We start from the raw sequence: 20,779 nt of genomic DNA on the forward strand, positions 1-20,779 counted from the left end.
AGAATGAGGGTAATCGCAGGAACTCTGATGGATTCTGTTCCGTTTCCAGTTCTCCCACATATGGAGTATTCTGTAGTGTCTGCCTGGGTGTGTTGGATCTAATCACCTCAAGTATAGTATGATATTGTAGCCACTCCATGTTTCGTAGTGGAAGCATTTGGCTAGCTTCTTGGAACCCCATGGGTATATCACTGTCATACAGGTCCAGCACTCTAATCTCAGGCCAGTGGGAGTCTTGGTGTATGTGGAATATATGGTCTAGGCTAAGTGAAAGGATTGCCCGTATTCTGATACATTCTGGGGCCATTAGTTCTCTCATCCTATGCCATTGCATCAGCGTTGGGCCTATCAGTGGGTGTCACCTGATATGTTAAGGTAGTTTGTTCAGTGGGATGACCAAGATTTCTGACGGTGTGCACAGAGCTAGTATGGAGAGTTCCACAGATCTCCAGCTGGATGTATCCAATGTATCGAGCCATCGTTTGGCCCAGCACATTGGGCTCGACTGATAGTGAGTCCGCCAGGCTGGTACCACTAGTCCTCTGTCATTTTTGGAGGCCTGGTGAATTTCAAGCCGATTCTTGCCTTTTTACCTCTCCAGATAAATTTGGAAGTTGCGTGTCTAGGTCTTTGTACATTTGCCGCGATGGGGCACAGGGTAGCATCATCGCTAGATATATGAGTTTGGGGAGGGAGTTCATTTTAAAGGCATGGACGTGGCCTACCAGGGACAATGGGAGTGGATTCCATCTGGTAAGAACTGATTTGATCTTTGACAGAGTCAGTGGATAGTCTGCGATTTCATGAATGGATGGGGTGATAAGGATCCCAAGATATTTGATAGAATGTAATCAGAGGCTGAAAAGGGCTACCAAGCCCGGGTCCCAAGGTATGTCGGGCCTGAGTGGTAGGACCTCCAATTTTGTCCAGTTGACCATATATCCTGTTATGGGCCCCGTGGAGAAGTTGGCGTAGGCAGGGGAGTGATATGGCAGGCCTGCTGATATAAAGCAGAAGGTCATCAGCATATAGGGAGATTCAGTATTCCTCTGCCCCTCTCATCACACCAGTCCAATCTGGTGAAGATTCTCGGCTAACGGTTCGATTAAGAGTGCATACAAAAGGGGAGAAAGGGGACAGCCGTGCCTGAGTATAGATGGAACGAGTCAGAGACGGCCCCATTAGTGGTCACTTAGGCTGTAGGGTACGTGTATAATAATCGTATGAGCCCAAGGAGCATTGGTGGGAATCCGTAAACTGTGTGTCCGGAACATGAAGTCCTACCGAACTTTGTCGGACGCTTTGACTGTTAGTATTAGTTCATCCAGGTCTTCCCGTCTAGCGAGTACGTGTAACAGGTGTCTCACGTTATCTACTGAGTAACGACCGAGGATAAAGCCAGTCTGATATCCATGGATAAGTTGTGGGAGGGTTTTCTCAATTCTGCGTGCTAGGCATTTGGCCAGTATTTTGGCATCAGCATTTATTAGGGAGATTGGTCGGTATGACCTGCAATCTTCTGGGTCGCGGCCCTGATTGTGGAAAACAATTATATTGGCTGCAAGCATCGATCCCTGTAAGTGGCCCATGGTCAGTGCCTCAGAGAATACTTTTTAGAGCAGCGGGGCAAGGCGGTCCACCATTGCTTTGTATAAATCTATGGGTATGCCACCTGGTTCGCACGCTTTTCCCACTGTTAGGGAAGCTGTGGCTGGGGTTATCTGAGCGGCTGTAATTGGTGTCCCCAGTTCAAGTTTTTGTGTATCTCTGATTGTATGTAAATGAAGATTGGTAAGAAAGATGTCTATATGGGCTGGTGCCATTGGGTCTGGGCTGGAGTATAGTTCACTGTAACATTCTGCAAAACATTTATTCATGTCTTTTCATTCATTGATAGATTCCCAGCTTGGTCTCGGATGCCAGTTATATGGTGCGTGGCTTGTCTGGTGCGAAGGGCGAGTGCCATCAAGTGAAGAGGCCTTTCAGTGTTTTGGTAGTAGGCCTGTGACCAACTAGTAAACAATGTTTGCACACGTTGAGTGGAGATTTGTTTGAACTCCACTCTTAGCCTGTTGAGCGTATGTACTGCGATTTAGGGTCCGTTTATGTTGGGATTCTGTATGTGCTATGTCAGTACTAATCTTGGTTTCACATTCTCTCCAACGCTTCAGTTTGTGGGCCCATCTAGAAATATATTGCCCTCTGATGAAGGCTTTATAGGCATCCCAGCGGTGACGGGGAGAATTCTTGTGTCAGATTGGACTGCCAAAATAGGTCTGTGTCTTCACTCAGATGTTCGAGGACATCTGGGTATGTCAGTGCTCTTAATCCTAGGCACCATGGTGGCCTATCGGGCGGGGCTCCCGGGAGTTTAATGTGAAGGAGTACTGGTGCGTAGTCGGACACCGTTGTGGGGAGTATTGTGCATTGTTTTATACGTGGTATGTGGTAGGGCATTCACAGGAGTTAACCAGTAGTCTAGTCTGGAGTAGGACTTGTGGCAATTTGAGTAGAATGTATAGTCATGGCGTTCTGGGTGAAGGGTTTGCCATGCGTCTGTTAGTCCCAATTCAGACATGAGGGTTATTAGGATTGTACGGTTGCGTGGGGTCGGGGGTTGTGATAGAGGTTACCCTGTCTATCCAATGTGAAGTCTATTATCATGTTCCAGTCACCCCCTATAAAGGTAAGATTCCCAATATATTGTGCCCAGTTTGTAAATGCATGTGTGAAAAAAGAGGGTGTGTCAGTGGTTGGGGCATAGATGTTCAGAAGGGTCAGGGGATGTTGTTGGACAAGGCCATGGATCAGAACCTATCTCCCTTCTTTATCCGATATGGTGTGGAGTGTGTGGAACGGGATGCGTTTGTGGATTAAGATCGAAAACCCTCTTTTACCTCGCTGCTGAGAGTGAGCTGCTGACCCAACCCATTCACGGCTTAATTTCCCTGATTCATGTGCATCAAGGTGCGTTTCCTGAAGAAAAGCGATGTCGCTCTGTACGTCCCTTAGGTGATTGAGAACTTGCCATCTTTTAATTGGGTGTCCCATCCCTTGTACGTTAAGGGTCCCTAGGCATTTTTGTGGAGCCATGATTGGTTTGCGGGTGGGTTTGAATGAAGGATGGCGAGGTTATGCCAGAGAGTGCGTTGCTGATCAAAAACTTGTGCATGTGTGTAATTAAAAACCCCAACAAATCAAACTTGACTGAAAACGTGTAGGTCATAACATTAACATTGGGACAAACCAATAGTATCCCAATTCTACAACTTGTAAGCCCATGCTCAGGAAAGGGTAGGAGAGGTAATGGAGATCTCACCCACACCACTGGCATGCTGGTGGGTCCGTCCGGGGCCACCAGTGACACAGGGAACTCACGCAAGGGGGGGCCTAATGTAGAAGGCGGGTTGTTGCGATATTATCTGCATGTGTTGAAGCGTTCTGGTTAATGGGTGTGGTGTCATCCGCTTTGTGTCCTTCTCCTGAATGTCCTAATCAAGGACAATTGAGAACATTTGGTTGGCCATTGTATGGTGAGCTCGACTGAAGAAGGATGAGAGACATAAGAGTCTTACATGTTGTGGGTTGTGAGTCCTTGCGGCTGGATCCTGTTGGGCGTCTGCCGGAGCGCTGTCTTTTGCCTTTCGAACGCTGTTGTTGTTGGTGGTGCCATTGTGAAGAGTCTTTGGGGTAAATTGGTCTTTCGGTCTCGGTTTCGGTGGGAAAGTCCGTGGAGACAAGCTCTTGTTGTCGTAAGAGGCACCAGGCTTCCTCTGGGTCATCGAAAGAGTGCCATTTTATGTCCAACTGGATGCACCAGATGGCAGGGAATTTCAAATAGTATTTGTGATTTGTACCTTGTAGTGCCTAAAATAGGGGAGCAAATATTTTTCTCCATCGGGACACTTTGGTGAAATAATCATTGAATATGCGGATGTCTTCCCCTTCCGTGTGAATTGTGCCTGCAGCTCTATAGGCATGCAGGATGGCAATCTCATGTTGGAAGTTAAGGAGGTGCATTGTGATGGGCCGTGGTCAATCTCCTGCCGCAGGTCTTCGGACGGGGGCGCTGTGGATTCTTTCAATCATGCATGTCCTTGGGTCTTGTATGTGTCGGTGGTCCTGAAATAGGCGATTGGCTTATGCCTCGAGGTCCGATCCCTACGCCGGTTCGGGGAGGCCGACGAGGAGCAGGTTGTTGCACCGCAATCAATTTTTCTGGTGCTCGACTTTTGCTCCTAGGCGCTGTACTTCTCTCATCAGACCGTCTAGATCGGTAGCGGCCACTGCGCTATCATCTTCAAGTGCGCTAATTTGTTGCTCATTTTCCATTGTGCGTTCTGCCTGGGCATTTAGACGGGTCTGCACATCTTAAATGTCGCGCTTCATTTCCTGGACTGTGCTATTTGTCTCTGTGGTTCTTTAGCCTATGGCCCTCATTTCCGTGAGCATTGCTTGTAGTTGGTTTTGAATATCCATCTTGGATTACTGGCATGTGGATCAGCGTAAGGGTGTTTCAGTTGATCCTAGGTCAGTGCCTCTGCTGATGTTGCTTTTAGATGAGGTTTTTGCCATGCCCAGTTGGTGGGCTGTCATCCAGGAAGTGGAGCCTGTGGCGCCCCATGGACCGTCGTAGCCCACATGGTGTTATCTGGTGCTGTTTGTGGAGATTGAAATGGTTGTGCTTTTTGCCCCTCAGGTACGTTGGGTGCCCCTCGAGCCAATGTCTGCGATACTGGTATATACAGGAGCAGAGGTAGCGTTCAGTTTGACCCCCACAGCTTATGAACAGGGTGGATGGATCACACAGACCAATGGCGTAGATCTTAGGTGATATATTTAAGGCTGTTGTTTGGGGGTGTTGGGGTGAGTCATTCCCTCATAGCGGCCGATTCGTCTGTGCCAGTGTGGTCATTTAAGAACACATCAGGCTAGTTAAGTTGGTTAGTTGCAAGTGGACCTTGTCGCAAGGTTGAAGTTAGAAAGCTTTTGGCAGTAGGCACAGTGTGTGCTGCTCAAGGTCATGAAGCAGCACTGGTCAGGAGCCTGGTTTCCTCTAGTGTGTGTGGTCTGAGCGGAAAGGCGGTGCTCCTCAACCATAGCGGGCGTGTCCAACACTGTTTTTTGTTGTGATGCGGGCATCAAGCATCTGGTGTGCTGGCAATTGTGATTGCCCATAAGGGCACTTCGTTGTGTTTACTTGTTGATTCAAATGGCGGGTGGGGCCGCTGTGGACATCTGTGTCGTAACCGTGCCCCGCTGCGTACTACGGTATAGGTTGAGGTGAGTGGTGTGCAATCCGTGAGTTTCAATTATTGCCACCTTTGGTAGGTATTGACATGGTGCACCCATGTGTTTGGCCCATCTGGCTGTGCCCTAGTAGAGGTTGGTTACTGTTTGAGTATTCGTTCATGCCAGGGTAGGTGCAGCATGTGTGACTGGGTGTCGTGGAGTGTTATTGGTCTGCGGTTTTGACCTCCCTCATGGACACAGTCCAGGGTCGGCATGACGGCTAATCTGTGCTGCGTTATGGGGACAGATTGGCTTAGCGTTACATCTCTTTGCGGAGTAGGTGCCTCTGGCGTCCGTTGCACTGGTGTGTTATGTAGTCCAGGCAGGTGGTGCGCGGCTTTTGCTGGTAGCTGCTGTGGGTGTGTGAGGTCCTCATGTGTGGTGTTGTGTTGCCCGCGTCCCTCTTTTGCTCGTGGTGTAGATAGCGATGGGTTGCAGGGAGGCGTCGCTGGAAGAGGTAGTCCTTTGTTCCCCCTGTGGTTGCTTACCAGCTGCAGGGTCCCGTTCATTTAATACCCTGTGGCGTTATTGGATGGAGCCTCTGTTCCGGTGTATTCGATGGCCCACCAATGCATTTTAGCTCCGCCTGTCATCTGGTACATGAGGCACTGTCTTCTCCTTAGCTTGTGTCAGGCCTTTGGTATGCCGCTGTGTCGTTTAGACTCCTCGAGCAGAAGATCGGGTAGGGGTGGAAGCGTCCTGGCCCCCTGCTGTGAACTTGCCATTTCAGGTTGAAAGTTTGCAAATTGCGCTGGTTAAGTGGTTTATTGTACGTTATTTCGCCCGCCTTCATCGGAGCGCAATCACCTCACCACCATCTTGTTCGGGCTCTCGAGTGCCTCCCCAATCCCCTCGATTGAGATATATAGTTTTTACATGACATTCTACTAGATTCGGACCCTCCAAAACAACCCAAATAGCACTGCATTACCCTGTTTGCTGTAGCAGTGGGCCTCAACCAGTGGGCATTCACTCAAAAACGGACCTGTCACTGTTCCGGCAATGCTGAGCTCCATGTAAAATAAGACAAGTGTAATTCTGTGGTGGAACAACAATTTCCTTACATGCTCCATAATCTGTATCTATGTAAATATAGGAAAGTCCATTTGAGCCAGGTCACACATTCCAAAATGCCACCCAATGGCCATAACTGGAAATTCACCTCCAGTTCTGAGCCACAACAGCAAGGCATTGTGGTTATGTATATTAGCTCATATGCAAACCCTTTTCTCCAGGAATTTGTCTTTGTCTAAGAGGGCAGTGCTACATTATAACTAGTTTATTCAATCATAGACAGACATTTGCAAGGGTGCCAGAACAACTACATACCTAGTTTCACCCTTATTCCCTTATTAGGGATCATCAGGGCAGTATAGGCCTGACAGCCTTCTGGTTGGAGCATTTGGCCATGTTTTCACAACACCAATAAAGTTATGGTGGGTTTAAAAAGGTTTGAAAAAAAAAACATTTCACCTTAAATGTGAAAATAGGACTTTCCTATTTTCACATTTCAGGTGAACAGGTTTTTTTCAAATCTTTCTTGGTGTTGTGAAAATATATAAATATAGACACAGAATATGAAGTAAATAAGAAATGTGTCGTTCCATCGCGCTACAAAGTTGGGATTATCAATTGAGACCTAACATCTTAGTATCTTAAAAATTAGATTTAATCTTTTTTCACCAATTTAAAAAGGTGAACAAAGTGTGTTTAATACATATTTCCATCAAAATCCATCATTTGATATTTTCCATCAATTTGAAAAGATGAAAGTATACTCAATACATATTTTCAATTATGCCCATCTTTGATTCACTCATAAATCAATCAATCAATGATGGGTGCGATTAAAAATATTTATTAAGTACACTTTCTTCACCTTTTTCAAACTGATGCGAAAAGATTAAATCTAATTTTTCAGATACTTAAATGTCAGGTCTCAATCAATATTTTATAACGTGCTTACTGCATACAAGTGCTTATAATAAGATTCAGCAGCGAGTTGACTTGATTTTGTGTTTTGGTGTTAGAAGAACGGTCTCCCCTCGTTTCTGACACAGTTCCAGCACGCTCTGACACTTTTATTTTAAATGGAGCGCAGACTCAGGTCCACAGTCTGAGAACAGATGAGTACAAATTAAAAATTAGCTACAACAACAAAGAATGCCAATTGCATTACAAATAAATAAAAAGAAGCAACGCCGCTTGGTAGAACAGCACATAATGTGGGAACACGAATGAAAAAAAGATTACAAAAACATGAAACGTATATTTACACACAGTTACAAATATTGTCGGTCTGGAGAAAAACAGCTCTTCATTTGGTGACCCTGAGCTAAAAACTTTCGTGGGTGCTCGTGTTTGTGTGTGCTCGCTCAAGGCACACAGCTGAGGAGTTTGAATTATGTGTGCTGTATGCCATCTTATAAAGGCTTCTAGGCATGACGGGGCACTAAATTACATCCACTTCTCTCATTCCATTTAAAGTACACATTATTTATGTCTTACTGTGCACACTAAACTTTCTCAAAACAAAATCTGGTACAGCACGGCAGGCCACTGTTGTGTGTAGACAGTAGACCAAACACTGTGAATGAGACTTATACATTTAGGTTTACATTTTCTTATTATTAAACAATCATTGTGTAAAGGGCTGCAAAAGAAAGAAACACTCTAGTACCCCAGGAGGATAGCTCAGAGGCAACGCGTGTGCGTTGGAAGCAAGACAACGCAGAGCAACATAGGTTCGAATCCCATTATCGTGCTAGGAGACTGGTCTCTGGTACTAAATGTGCTATAAAAAAAGATTAATTAATCCCACCTCCTTTGAGGAGTTGGCAGAGGGGTGGCAGGCTTGCAAAAAGTATTAAAAAAAATACCCATCCAGCCTAAAATAAAATCTCTCAGCCTCATTATAAGTTTGCTTGTCTGGGAACTACGGGTGAGCTTGCCGGTACCGTAGTTCCAGGACCCGCGAGCACAGCATGTCGGATGCACCAGCACTGTTATAAACGGTGCCGGTGCATCCGACCTTCCCATTCGGTCCTATGTATGGGAATGGGAGCATCTTTTTTCCAGCGCCCGCAAATGGGCAATTACCGGATCCAGCAGGCCTGTAATGACCCGGTAATTGACCATTTGTGGGCGTTGGAGAAAAAAAGGTGACACCGGCGACACTGCCGATGTCATAATGAGGCCCTCTGTTTTATAGAGATGACTTAGCGCATGCACAAATCCCACACTTAAGCAAGTTGGCAATATATAGATCATTATAGTAATAAGCTAAGCAAAAAGACTAACTGTATCTTTATTTCCCAATCCTGAATGGAAGCCCGCAATTGCCAGCATGTATATTAATATGAATTGTGACAAAGTCTACTTGGGGACATCTAGTGTGGTGACCAAGGGAGCCAGGACCTACCAGAAGATAGTAGTTGACAGGCCTGGGGTGGCAGGAGTAAGACATTCTCTGGTCACCCCGACTTAGTCCCCAAGTTCTTGTGTGCATGCGTGGTAAGAACTGATGCCCCATTGCAAGATGGCAGACACAGGGAGCCAATCTGTAGTCCCGCACAGCCAGGGTGCAGACCCCCATTGAGAAACCCGAGGGGATGTAAGCACGGGCCCAAAAGAGAGGGGTGTGGGTTTTTGGAGGAAGACACAAGCAGAATTTGGACCAGGTTGGCAATTCAGGGGAGAAATAGGAGAAGGGAGAGAGGAAGGAGCGAACGTGTCTGGAAACGAGAGAGGGGCAAGGCACTTGAGGTAGAGAAAATGGGAGGTGTTAGGAGGAGCTTAGCAGGAGGTGAACATGAAGAGAGACTACGGAGGAGACAATTAAGAGGTTGCAGGGGAGAGGATCAGGAGGTAGCCAGAGAAGAGTGGCAGGAAGAACGTATCAGGAAGTAGCACAGGGAGAATATCAAAAGGTGGCAGGAGGGGAGCACCAGGAGGTGACAGGAGGAGAGCACCGGGAGGTGACAGGAGGAGAGCACCAGGAGGTGGTATGATGGAGAGACAACAGGAGGAGTTTGGGAGGGAAGTGGAAGGAAGGCGGGAAAGGAGAACTCCTATATACACCAGGAATGCATGAGAGGGCACACATCACTCAAGGTCGAGATTACGGGGAGACCCTGATTTGAAGGGGTTGAACATATATTGGGAGTTGGCATTAGCATGTGGCATGACGTTAAGGTGGGCCAGGTGCAGACAAGGAGTAGGGGATGAACAGAGGGAAGACATTAGGACCCTAGCAAAGGGATGTGGATAAAGCCCTCTTAAACCCCTTTACAGAAATTCAAGCAAACTCCCCAATGTTCTCTCTCTGCGACTGAAAGAAAGTCTCCAGGACATCCTTTGTCTCAACACAGAGACAAAGCGACAGTTAACCTGAAGGAAGCATTAGAGGTGGCCTGTGTCCTCATATCCGAAGAAGGCAAGCTGGGTGATGTTTCTTCTTGTGAGAAAGACACAAAGAGACTGTCAAGGAGGAAAACAAAATCGTCTAAAATGTGAAAGGAGAGCTTGAGATTTGTGGAACTGTGGACAAAGACTGTCCTGACATGTTATGTTTAGTTTCCTTTGCTTACGTTTTAGGCACGATGAGTTCTTATGCACTTTGGGTGAATGGAAGAAATGGACAAAGACAGTCCAGGGAAATAGGATTAGGTTAAACTTCATCCCCAGTCACGCAACTATTTTAATATTTTCCTATTCAGTAAATGGAAACCAAAGAGATTAAACCCCTTTAATGTTCAACACAAGCTGGTCTGGTCTACTGATCAATGCCCATGGTATAGAAAACTTATGATAGGATTGCCTGTTTGTAGTCATTGTTTCGCATTGCAGGCAGATTTATTCAACCCTCCAATTTCTCAGCACCCAAAATGTGCACATCTTAAGAGACATGACACAGACCATAGCAACACCCCATTACCTCTCATTTTTTTGTCTGCGGCCATTTAATGATAATCAAATTTCAATGTGCCTAAATGCAAAACAAAAAAAGGACAAACCAAAGCAGAGCTCTTCTGAGGTCGGAAGTTAGTTTCTGAGTGCCGGAAACAGCCAATCACTTCAGAGGACAGAGTCGAAGAGGAATTCAACAAATGCAACACATGGATGCGATGATTCAGAGATGTGACTTGTTCAGTTCCATCTAGGATTAATGATATATGCCACATTTTTAAAGTATCCTTATAGTTTCGGCCTAAGGATACATGGGTAAAGATTATGCACCCACCCCAGCAATCAAGTTGAATCTGCCTGCCACATCTGCAGGTTTGTAACCACTCTAACCATATGAGGGCACAGGTTGCAAAATTCAAGAATTGTCCAGAAGGGATCAACAAATGTTGTTCAAGTTGTGTATTCTCAGTGAAGGAAAGCTGAATTTGCGATTGACCGCCATCTCTGTTCCGCATCATCCTGAATGTTTGTGTCTGCATTGCACAGCCCACAGCTTTATTTTTATGGTAGTGCATATTTTATGGTTCAGCAAATGAATTCATATAGGTGAAGAAGGGTGGCAGCTTACATACAAGAAATGCACAAGTTAACCATATAGAGCAGCATGTATACATTTAAGGCGGTGGCAGGTATCACAAAGCCTATGCTCTTTTTTTGTCGCTGGGCGTGTGTTCACCCCAGGTGCTCGAGCCCCCCACTCCCGGTGAAAGAAGCAATTCCTTCACAATGTAGCCTTGCGCTGTGGTAGCAGCAGGGGTCCTTCTTTTTGAATTTGTTTATTCAAAAGGGTATTGTGCTTCAGGATTTTAAAGGTCAGTGGCGCATAATGGGGGGTGGTTAAATAATTACTATGAAACCATAATGGAGGGCTTTAGTGAAGATAAGGCAGTGTGCAGAGGCAGGAATGAATTGAAGGAGCAGTAGTGGCCTTGATAGCACACCATAACCAGACCATCTACTTATTTCTGACCCTTTTCAGCCCTGGGTCTCAACAGACCTGTGGTAGCACAGTCATCACCACACTTAGACACAGGTCATGGCATAATTTGGCATTTAGAGGATTGAAATAGCCCTTGGGGCTTGTGCAGGCACCGTAGCCATGTACATCTTGACATCTTCTGCAGGCCTTTGGTCTTGTCAGAGAGAGGACTGGCTAACTAATGCGTGATCTCCAAGTACAGAAGAGTCTTATTTCTGGAAAATATGTCTTCTCTCTCTGTTTCCATCTTTTAACAAGAGCCTGAATTACTCTTCAGAAACTCAGCAAAACTCGCAACTCAACCAGCCAGTTCCCAAGGCAAGACTGCATCTTCTACCAGACCACCTGCGATGGGACATCCAGAGGTGTGTACAGAATTCTTCAGCCAAAGAACCAGCTACTCACTTGGCCCCCTTCAATGTGCAATGCACCGCTAACAACACGTTCACTACCCAGAACCACTTCCTGGAAGAGATGAGGATTTGTTGAGGGGAAAAGATTCGGAGACAGAGGCGGATAAACAAAGCTGTTGATCACCAGAGAGGCACATTTCCTATGGTTCGCAGTAGAATTGATTGAGCAATAGACTACTTTGCTCCCCATCATTAACTAATGAAGACTTCCCTGAGGAAACGTGACTGAAGGCTGGCCTTGCCAGATCAAGCAGCGATCCTGTCAGAGTGCTCAGATTAAAGAAGAGTAAAGGTTTTTACGGTTTTGAAGGATTCTCACCCTCATCACCAGTTGGAGAGTGCATCTTTGAACTTTGACAGGAATCACAAAACATATTAAAAATCCCACTAGACCTGCAGGGTAAATTCCTTAGTTTACATACTCAATTCAAGAGGAATACACTCGTTCGGGTGACAAAATATTTACCAGTGCTTTCTTTAAAATGATGCAGGTCATTATAAGCACACTTAATATGTAATGCATGCTGCCACCCAAAGGTCAATCATGCACAGTGCAACATAGTAGCCATTTACTGCAAACAAAGTCTGTTTGCAGTAAATGTCAAATGTTGAAATATTACTCTGGGACTGAATTAGCACACCATGATCAGACCAAGGCAATATAACTAACAGTTATCCCAACTAGGGCAACTTTGAAATAGCATGTGAATATAAATGAAAGAATATAAGGAACCAATGATTTCTGTTATCGGATCAGACCATCCAAATGATCAAGTTGAAATTGAACGATCACAGCAAGTTTGGTTAGGTAACCAACGGATAAAGAGTTGTAAGCACCAGGGGAAAATTGAATTTAACAAGATGTTTATAATACAACGCCATTGTGACCAAGTTTCAAATACAGAGGAATCATCTTCTAATAATGCACTCAAGGGTTGACATGCAAATGACCAGTAATAACGGGTTTTGTTCATGACCTTGAACAAGCTGATTAGGGCGAAACATTGGCACATGCTGTCCAATGAGTTAGTGTTGGATTAGGTTGTGATTATGATTTATGTGTTTGGGAAATTGTACATTATGGATTAGATTACGATTATGATTCAGGTGTTTGGAAAAATGGACTTAATAGATTGAGACTGTGACTTTGGTTTTTGAATAAATGTGATTTTGACTCAGGTTTCGGTTAAATGTATACTGCAACTGAATCTATTTCAAGATTGTTATAAAATTGATGCACGCTAAGATTATTTTTGTCCCTTTTTCTTTATATAACCAATCCACAGTGCAAAGGTGTCTGGACCATGTTTGCTTATTAGACTAGTCTTGAAATATGCTGGTTTATGTTGCGACTTCGTATTAACCAACTTCCGATACTAACCGTATTGGGGTCACAAATGGGAATCCCGGTGGAAGACAGAATTTGTCGAATATTCAAATGTAAAGACAGCTTGGAAACCACAAAGCATCTATTTACTGAGTGCCCACATTTGAGTGCAGTATATATGTGCACCTATGAGAGCTTTGTACATAGATACAATCATATCAAATTAACTGCCTTCTGGGGTTACTGTTTGAACTCTCCTACAGTTGCGGTACATATCGCATTACATAGGGTTTGGCGTAATCTAGTCAAGATGTTGCCTACTGGAACCGTAGCACTGTAACTTTGTTATGAATTATAAGTAAAAGATGGTGAGATCCTGAAGCTAGTGCTAGGACCATACAATTGTTTCAACAACTGACTACATGTTTAAATGAAACACAGTTTTGCATAATGTGTAGGTGTGTATTTTGCAAAGTTAAAAGGTTTTTAACGTAAGGTAATTAGAGCACGAACTAAAAGGATTGTTCCCCTCGGATTAAGATCTACTTAGTATAGTATTGCTGTTGTTTTACAATGGTTTTTAGGTTCATAAATGGAATTTTCAGTATATGAATTTTAATGATTTTTCCATGCATCATATGAATTTGTTTAGGTCTACTCATTATTTGAATGATTATCAGGGTAATTCATGCAATAAATGTGCGCCGAAAAGGGGAGCGCAAGCGTGAAAATCGCAGTGCATGCGTGCTAAAGCCACACACGCAGCCGTTCGTCGATTCATGGAATGCGCTGCGTGTGTACATCCTGGGATGTGTGCCAAATCCGTGGGTGGCGCACACGGGCGCACCCGTCACTAAACGCCGTGTAGTGTAGTACACACAAGAAAAGTGGGCGGAACAGGGGGCGTAACACACGGAATGGGGAACAACGCGTGAAAATGTGGGCGCTACGGGGGGAAGTACCGGAGGTGAATGCTCTCAACGCCCACACGCACGCTAACAACACGTATTCATGGAATTGACCAGGGGGAACCCGTGCGTCAAAAAAGATGCGCTAATCCATAAACACGTACGCCAGCACGAAGCAGGCGTAAGCGGCCCCACGCAGCATAAAAGTGCGCGCAAACAACAAACACGTATATACAGCTACGATGAATGTCCCATTGTGTGGCCCCCTAGGAGAAAAGTGGTGTCACCAACGCTCAGGCACCCCAGAAAATCAAGAAGAGACCCCTGTAGCCCACGTGCGTGTGAAAATCCCCGCGCACCCCCGAAATACACATACCCAGGCCAATCGCATGTGAAAATCCCAGCGCACCCCCGAAATACACATATCCAGGCCAATTGCGTGTGAAAATCCACGCGCACCCTCGTAATACGCGCAGGCAGCCAATCCACCCTTCCCATGCCCCACAGGCAGCAAACACCACAGGGGGGACTTTTTCCACGCTATTTACCTGATGCAAGCGGGGTACACGTATTTGGAGGGATGCCCTGGTTTTTCACACGCGATTGGCCTGGGTACGTGTTTTCCACGCATTTTGTCAGCCACGAGCGGGGTACTCTTAAGGAAGGGGGTGCGCGAGTACATTTTCACGCGTTTTGGCTGCCGTGAGCGGGGTACGTGTAATTTGTCACGCGATTAGAGTGTAGCGCCCCTGTAAACTGGTCCAGGGTTAGCGCGGCCCTTTGTGCCGTATTGGGGATTTCGATGGCTTTTCCTTGTGCAATGGGTGTTCTTGGGGGCATAACTGGCGCTGCGGGATGTTCGCTGTGCCACGGCACCAAATGGCTTGGGAAATCCATGAATATGCGGTGCGCCAGACTGCTGTTTAGCGCACACGGCTGGCGCACGCTCCGTCTCTGCGGTGCTCGGGTGCGCTGTTTCTGCGCTGAATTCTATGAATTACCCTGTATATGTTTTCATTGTGATTTAAGCATGTATTTGTTAAAAGTCAATTGACTAATTACAATAAAAAATGATAATAAAAAGAGTTAATTTAGAAAGTTCTCGGAATTGTGTGTTTCAGCACTTTACGTGTCCGTCTTTTAACATGGAAGCTGCTGCTGGTAACCATCCACAATGCTCTGTGTTTGGCATGATCTGGACCATCTTTAAACGAGTTACCTGTGCATGTCATCTTCTCTATGATCTATCATGGAAACAAGCTTTGATGGAGGGAACGCAAATGTTATACTTATTAGCTTTACGCAAAGCAATGCCTTTTAAGATGCAATATGCAATTGCAGCGATAACTATTTTACTTTTACCATGTAACTAGCTCAGCATAACCTAAATGAATAGCGAGGAAATGGCGACCCAAATATAACCAAGATGGGGATTGGGAGTAGGCCGTAAACTAGCAGTGGCCCTTTTATCACTCTCTAAATTCTAAGAACTATACCTCCCATGAACTTTCACCATTGACTATGTTGGCTGGGGCTGATGGGAGTAGTAGGCCAAAGGATCTTGAGGGAGACAGCCCTTAACATTAGGGTCCTCTATAATGAGTCGGCCAGAGATTTTTGATATGATTGGCAAGATTCCAATTAAATAGTGCTCTTGGGAGGTAAGAATATAATAAGACACTGTGGGCCTGATTCATGGAAAAGTGTGCATATCTCCTGCAATTCCTGTGTGACGAGAATGACACTGCGCGAGCCTGCAAGCAGAAAAAAAAGCCCTGCAAATTCATGGAATTGACAGCATAAAACCGTACACGCAAGTTGCGCCCGGAACGCCTCTACGCAAAGCAAAAACAGCCAGAACAGCTACCTTTGCATGAACCTTCACGTGCGAATACACGCACCCATCAAACAGTGTGTGAGGTCCCCCGCAAATGGGCTTGCATTTCGGGGACCCTGTGCGGGGTCACCCGTAACTCTAACCGGCACCCCGAACAGATACGTACAGTTTCACGGAAAGAATTTACATTACCGGTCAAACTGCGCACAAACCCCCTGTAAACCGTCCCTGCACCCTGCTGCATACGCACACACCTAAGTACGATCAGAAACCCAGCTTCGTGCACAAGTCCATACGCCTGCTTCCGTGTGGCGGAGATTTCACGGGGACTGCGAGGGCATTTTGCATGCGTGAGGTTGCGTGGTCACATCCATGAATATGTTTTGTTGTGCGCATTTGTGGGCATGCTATGGACTGACTGCGGTTTGCGGTTCATCCCTTGTAACGCCCACTTTCTGGCTTCTTCCTCCCCATTTTGCATTTTCTGCCCCCTATTCTGGCCCATACACAGGCCACGTCCACCCTCTGGGTGGAGTCTCATGCAAGACACTTGGCCGCTCGCAAGTCCCAGAGAAGTGCCACATAGTTGTTCCCATGCATCGATGAGCAGTGTTTGGCACGCAGTTTGACGCACAGGTTCCCAATTTCACGCGCGAATGATTCCATGAATCACCTGACACTCAAATTTTAGGGTTATTTGCATGAGAAGGATGGGAGAACCAGTCTTTTGAATGGTTGAACATATAATCATTTGGAGTTTTATACGAGATCCTGTAGGTTGTCTCTGATGTAAAAGATTTGTTTAAAGATGAACTGTCAAAAATGCAAGGCAGTCTCATCAGATCACTAATTCCTTGTAATAGGGACTGGGAATCAAAAGGCTCTGGAAGTCCTTTTCAGTGCCACAATATTACACATTTTAAGCAAGCCCAACCCTTTTCCTATGAGAACATTTGAAAATAAAATAGGTTAACACACAAAAGAGGCTCACAGTGCAGAGGCCTACCAATAAATCTCAAGAGTTCCCTATCGGTCAGTCCAGCCCTGGGGAAAGTATCTAACAATATAATAAAAGGCCAGATGTATGTTTGTCCTGTATGCTTGTCCGATGCAGTCATCGCCTGTTGTCACCGCTAGAGGGAGCTGTTTTCTTAGGATATATAGTGGTCTTACTGTGTTAATGAAAACCTGCACTTTTGCCCGTGTACACAGGCTTTCACACTAGTAGAATAATAACACAATTAATACATTTAGGGGATATCAGCAGTTGCACAGGGAATAGATAATGTGCAGTGTATTTACCAAAAAAGGTTAAATTAAGCCTTAGCAATATATAAACCTGCCATAAAAATGTGTGGAATGTGATCCTGGCGCGAGACAAGGTGACACCCAAAGTCTGCCATGTTAGGAGGTGGTGGGGAAGCAGAGAGCGAGCCTGACCCTATTTCTTGTGCCTGTCTTGTTTCCGTTTACAGGAGACTCCCCTGTGTGAGTGGGAGCTACACGGCACATCAGACAACACTTGGCTTCTCGGGGGATGGAGATACTGGACGAGTCGAATGGACATACATGGAAGCATTCAGGAAAGCTCAACTAAAGGCAAACAGAAAGCAATCAATCTCCGACCAGGTGCGAAAAGAAATGCATGGAGTGCTCTCTCCCTTCCAACCTATCAGGGCCCCAGGGTGCACATGTGGATGAACAGGAGGAAAGCACAATCATGCCTGATGATTCATCTACCATAGCCAGGCCACCTCTCGTGCGTAGGTCACAGGGACCTCAGAAACATACAGTCCAATAGCTGCTCGGTCTAGGGACGGCGGCAGGGCATTTAAACATTTTTAAATAAAAGGGCCCTTGAGCCTCAGGGGGCCCCCCAGCATCTGCCCTCATGTTGCCATTCAGCAGTCTGGTAAAACTGCAATATATTCCTTTCTCTATTTTCGTTATGTGGCTTAAAATGTGCACTTTGCAGCACTTGCATTACACGCAGCGTTTCCGGGAGCCCTTCCGGCCGTCACTTCCCACGGGTATATACAGAAGTGTTATTACCTCGTTGCCTTCTAACACTGGTTCCTCTCCTCCACAGCAGCCAATTGCTGACAAAGAAAGGTTTACAGCTCTTCAGTGGGCACTTAGTGTTTAAGCTCCCTAAACCTATTTTTGTCGCCCTTGTAATGTATGTACCCCAGAGGATCTTCAGACTGTTTTCATTATAAGCAGGTGGTCCCCAACCATCATGTTGAAATGGGACCCCACACATCTTCAGGCGGGCCTGGCTGGTCCTAACCATTGCCAAGCAATGCAGAGAACACAATGCAGCTGTAAATACAAAGAGGACATCTAAATGCCCACGCAGAGGCATATGACCTCGAGAGGAAAGTCTCCACGTTACTCAATTGTTTTCAACCACAATACATGTTCCAATCAGTTAAACAGAAAACAAACGCACACAATATACATTAAAGAACAAGAAATATATGATTTACTTTTTTGTTTATGTTCAGCAGAATATCCATCATATTTTAAGACAGTCCCAATCGTTTTAAATTGAACCTCCAATAAATTGGGGGGTAAATAAGAAAATAAATCGGGAAAGACCAACACGAGTAAAACATTACTACACAAAGCACACCTGCAAATAGTCAGGTGGGGGCCAAACTGCAGTCCCTAGTGCACTCTCTGCGCCTTCTCCGCCTGGCACTGCCACATACACCTTCTCAAGACCATGTCCCTGGTGCACTCTCTGCGCCTTCTTTGCCTAGCACTGCCATATAATCCTTCTCAAGACCATGGGCCTCATTACGAGTCACCCAGTATGGAAATAACGGTGGCGGTAAACCGGCCGCCACCGTTGTTTCAATACCGGGTGATCTCGAGTCCTGCATGAGGAGGTGTCATTCCTGCCAGGTCTGACCTGGCGGGTTTAACACCACCCGCCTGTAGGCGGACGTGGAAACACCGGGACCATCACAAGATGGTGCCGGTGTTTCCATGGTCCCCATTCCCATTGAGTCCAATAGGACTCAATGGGAATGGGGATTTACCGAATTCCGCCTCCGGAATTCCTGGGTCACCGGGGTTGTAATACGAGTCCGGCGGTAACCGAGCCGGAAAAACCGGCAGGTTACCGCCAGACTCGTAATGAGGCCCCATGTCCCTGGTACACTCTTTGTGCCTTCTCCGCCTGGCACTGCCGTGGTAGTAGGGACTTTAATTAACTCGAGATTGGACTGCGGTAACTGTATGTTAGCTGCTATTCCTAAGGGCCAGTTAAAAAATCTGCAGAAGCTCAAAATGCCAGAGTCAGACTTCTCTTTAAAATCCCAAAAGCTAAACCCATCTCAGCTCTGCGTCAATCCTTAGACTGGCTCCCGGTGAAACAGAGAATAGACTTCAAGATCTTGTGCATGGTCTACAAATGTTTACCGTTTTAGCAGAGAAACTAACTTGGTACAATCCATCCCGCTCCCTACGTTCATCCCATCAGTTGCTGCTTGCCATTCCCCCTTCTCGCGGTGTCACCAGAGGAGAGACGATTCTCAGACTATAGCCCAGAACTTTGGAATCCACTCCTTGGAGGGTTAGGAATCTGAAAGAGTTGACTCACTTTCACAAAGCACTGAAGACTCATTTGTTTAACTAAGTTTAGCGGTTACCTAATAAGTGTTAACTTGGCTTTCTCGCTGGAATGGTTGAAGCCTGAATGAGATCTGCACCCAGATGCAATTCATTCTGTCTGGGTCACGCGGTATAAGTAAATCAAAGGGTACTGACTCCACCCCTGGTAAAAAGAAACTAGAACCTGGACATTAGGTCCAGGTACATTAGGTCTCTCTCCCCTCTCCTACCCTCCTCTCTCTCCCTTCTATTCCCTCTTCCAACTCTCCACCACCCCTCCCCCACCGACCTATTCCCCCTTCCCTATTCCCCCTTCCCTTCAGTTAATTGCTCTTTTCACTGTGTTATCGAATGATTCATGATGTAATTTTTCTTCATCTGTTACATTGTTGATGTTGTTATGTATTATGTTGTTCCACTGTACAGCGCCTCGGTGTAAAGCGCTCTATAAATCAATCAAATCAAATTAGGGCACCAATGTCACAGAAATCCAAAGTTTCTAGCAAGGTACCCCAAAGTTCAGACCGCCAGGTATCAGCTGGTAAACCTAAGCAACATTCATGGAGGACACACATAACTTTGCCAAATGATTACCAGTCGGGTCCTAGTGCGAAGACCCAACTAACCCACTGCAGGGCATTTAATTTCAGGAGCAAGGGAAACATCTCACTCCATGATCACTTGCCCTCAAGGACAACAACAATCGTAACACAAGTACAGAGAAACTACCCCTGCCCATCGACAAGGATCTTCTGCCTGCAAGCTGGACCAGAAGTCCGGCCTGAGTGGCACAGTCACTACAGTGCCCTCAAGGAAGCCCTCAGCTGGACTGCAACATCACTCCCCAACAACACTCCAAAGGAATCAGCAGACAGAATACCATTAATTCAGGGGTGAACTGGCCTACAGGGAACTCTGGAGATTTCCGGTAGGCCTCTGCACCCTGGGCCTCTTTTGTGTGTATTTTATTTCCCATAGGGAAAGGGTTGGACTTGCTGAACATGTGTAATATGGGGCCCCTTTGAAGATTATTTCCAAGGCCTCTTTGGTTCCCAGTCCACCCCTGCATCCATTTATGATGCTGCCAGAGCCTTTGTCTTTTGGAAAAGGGGTGCTGGATTGATGAAAGACGGAACATGAGGGGCCTGGTGGCAGTGAAAAGATCACTATGGACTATACTTGACTGTGAGTCGTTCGGTCTATGTTAACCCGCAAAAACAAACAGAACATCAGCGCACATGCAGATTCATGCTCTTGCTTCGGCCTCTCCCTTCATCCCACTGGTATCAGCCCCATTCTCCTGGAGCTGATGGCATGACATGGTGAAAAAAAGCAGTTTAAGTGGGAACTGAGGGAAAGTGGATGATACTATCCCCAAATGACCATGGATCAGTGGCCCGCTCCGACCTCTTTTCCCAACCCTGGGGAGTGCAG

The 20,779-nt window shown here is 46.0% G+C and overlaps 1 protein-coding gene across 15 annotated transcripts in view; it reads right to left on the reverse strand.

Moving 5' to 3' along the window:
* Positions 1 to 20,779, reverse strand: part of PTPRM (protein tyrosine phosphatase receptor type M) — a 2,094,608-nt gene that overhangs the window by 572,803 nt on the left and 1,501,026 nt on the right. The gene's annotated exons all lie outside the window — the stretch shown is intronic.

The sequence above is a fragment of the Ambystoma mexicanum genome, chromosome 5q, assembly GCF_040938575.1.
Source record: "Ambystoma mexicanum isolate Mex_15411 chromosome 5q, UKY_AmexF1_1, whole genome shotgun sequence".
Lineage (NCBI taxonomy): Eukaryota > Metazoa > Chordata > Amphibia > Caudata > Ambystomatidae > Ambystoma > Ambystoma mexicanum.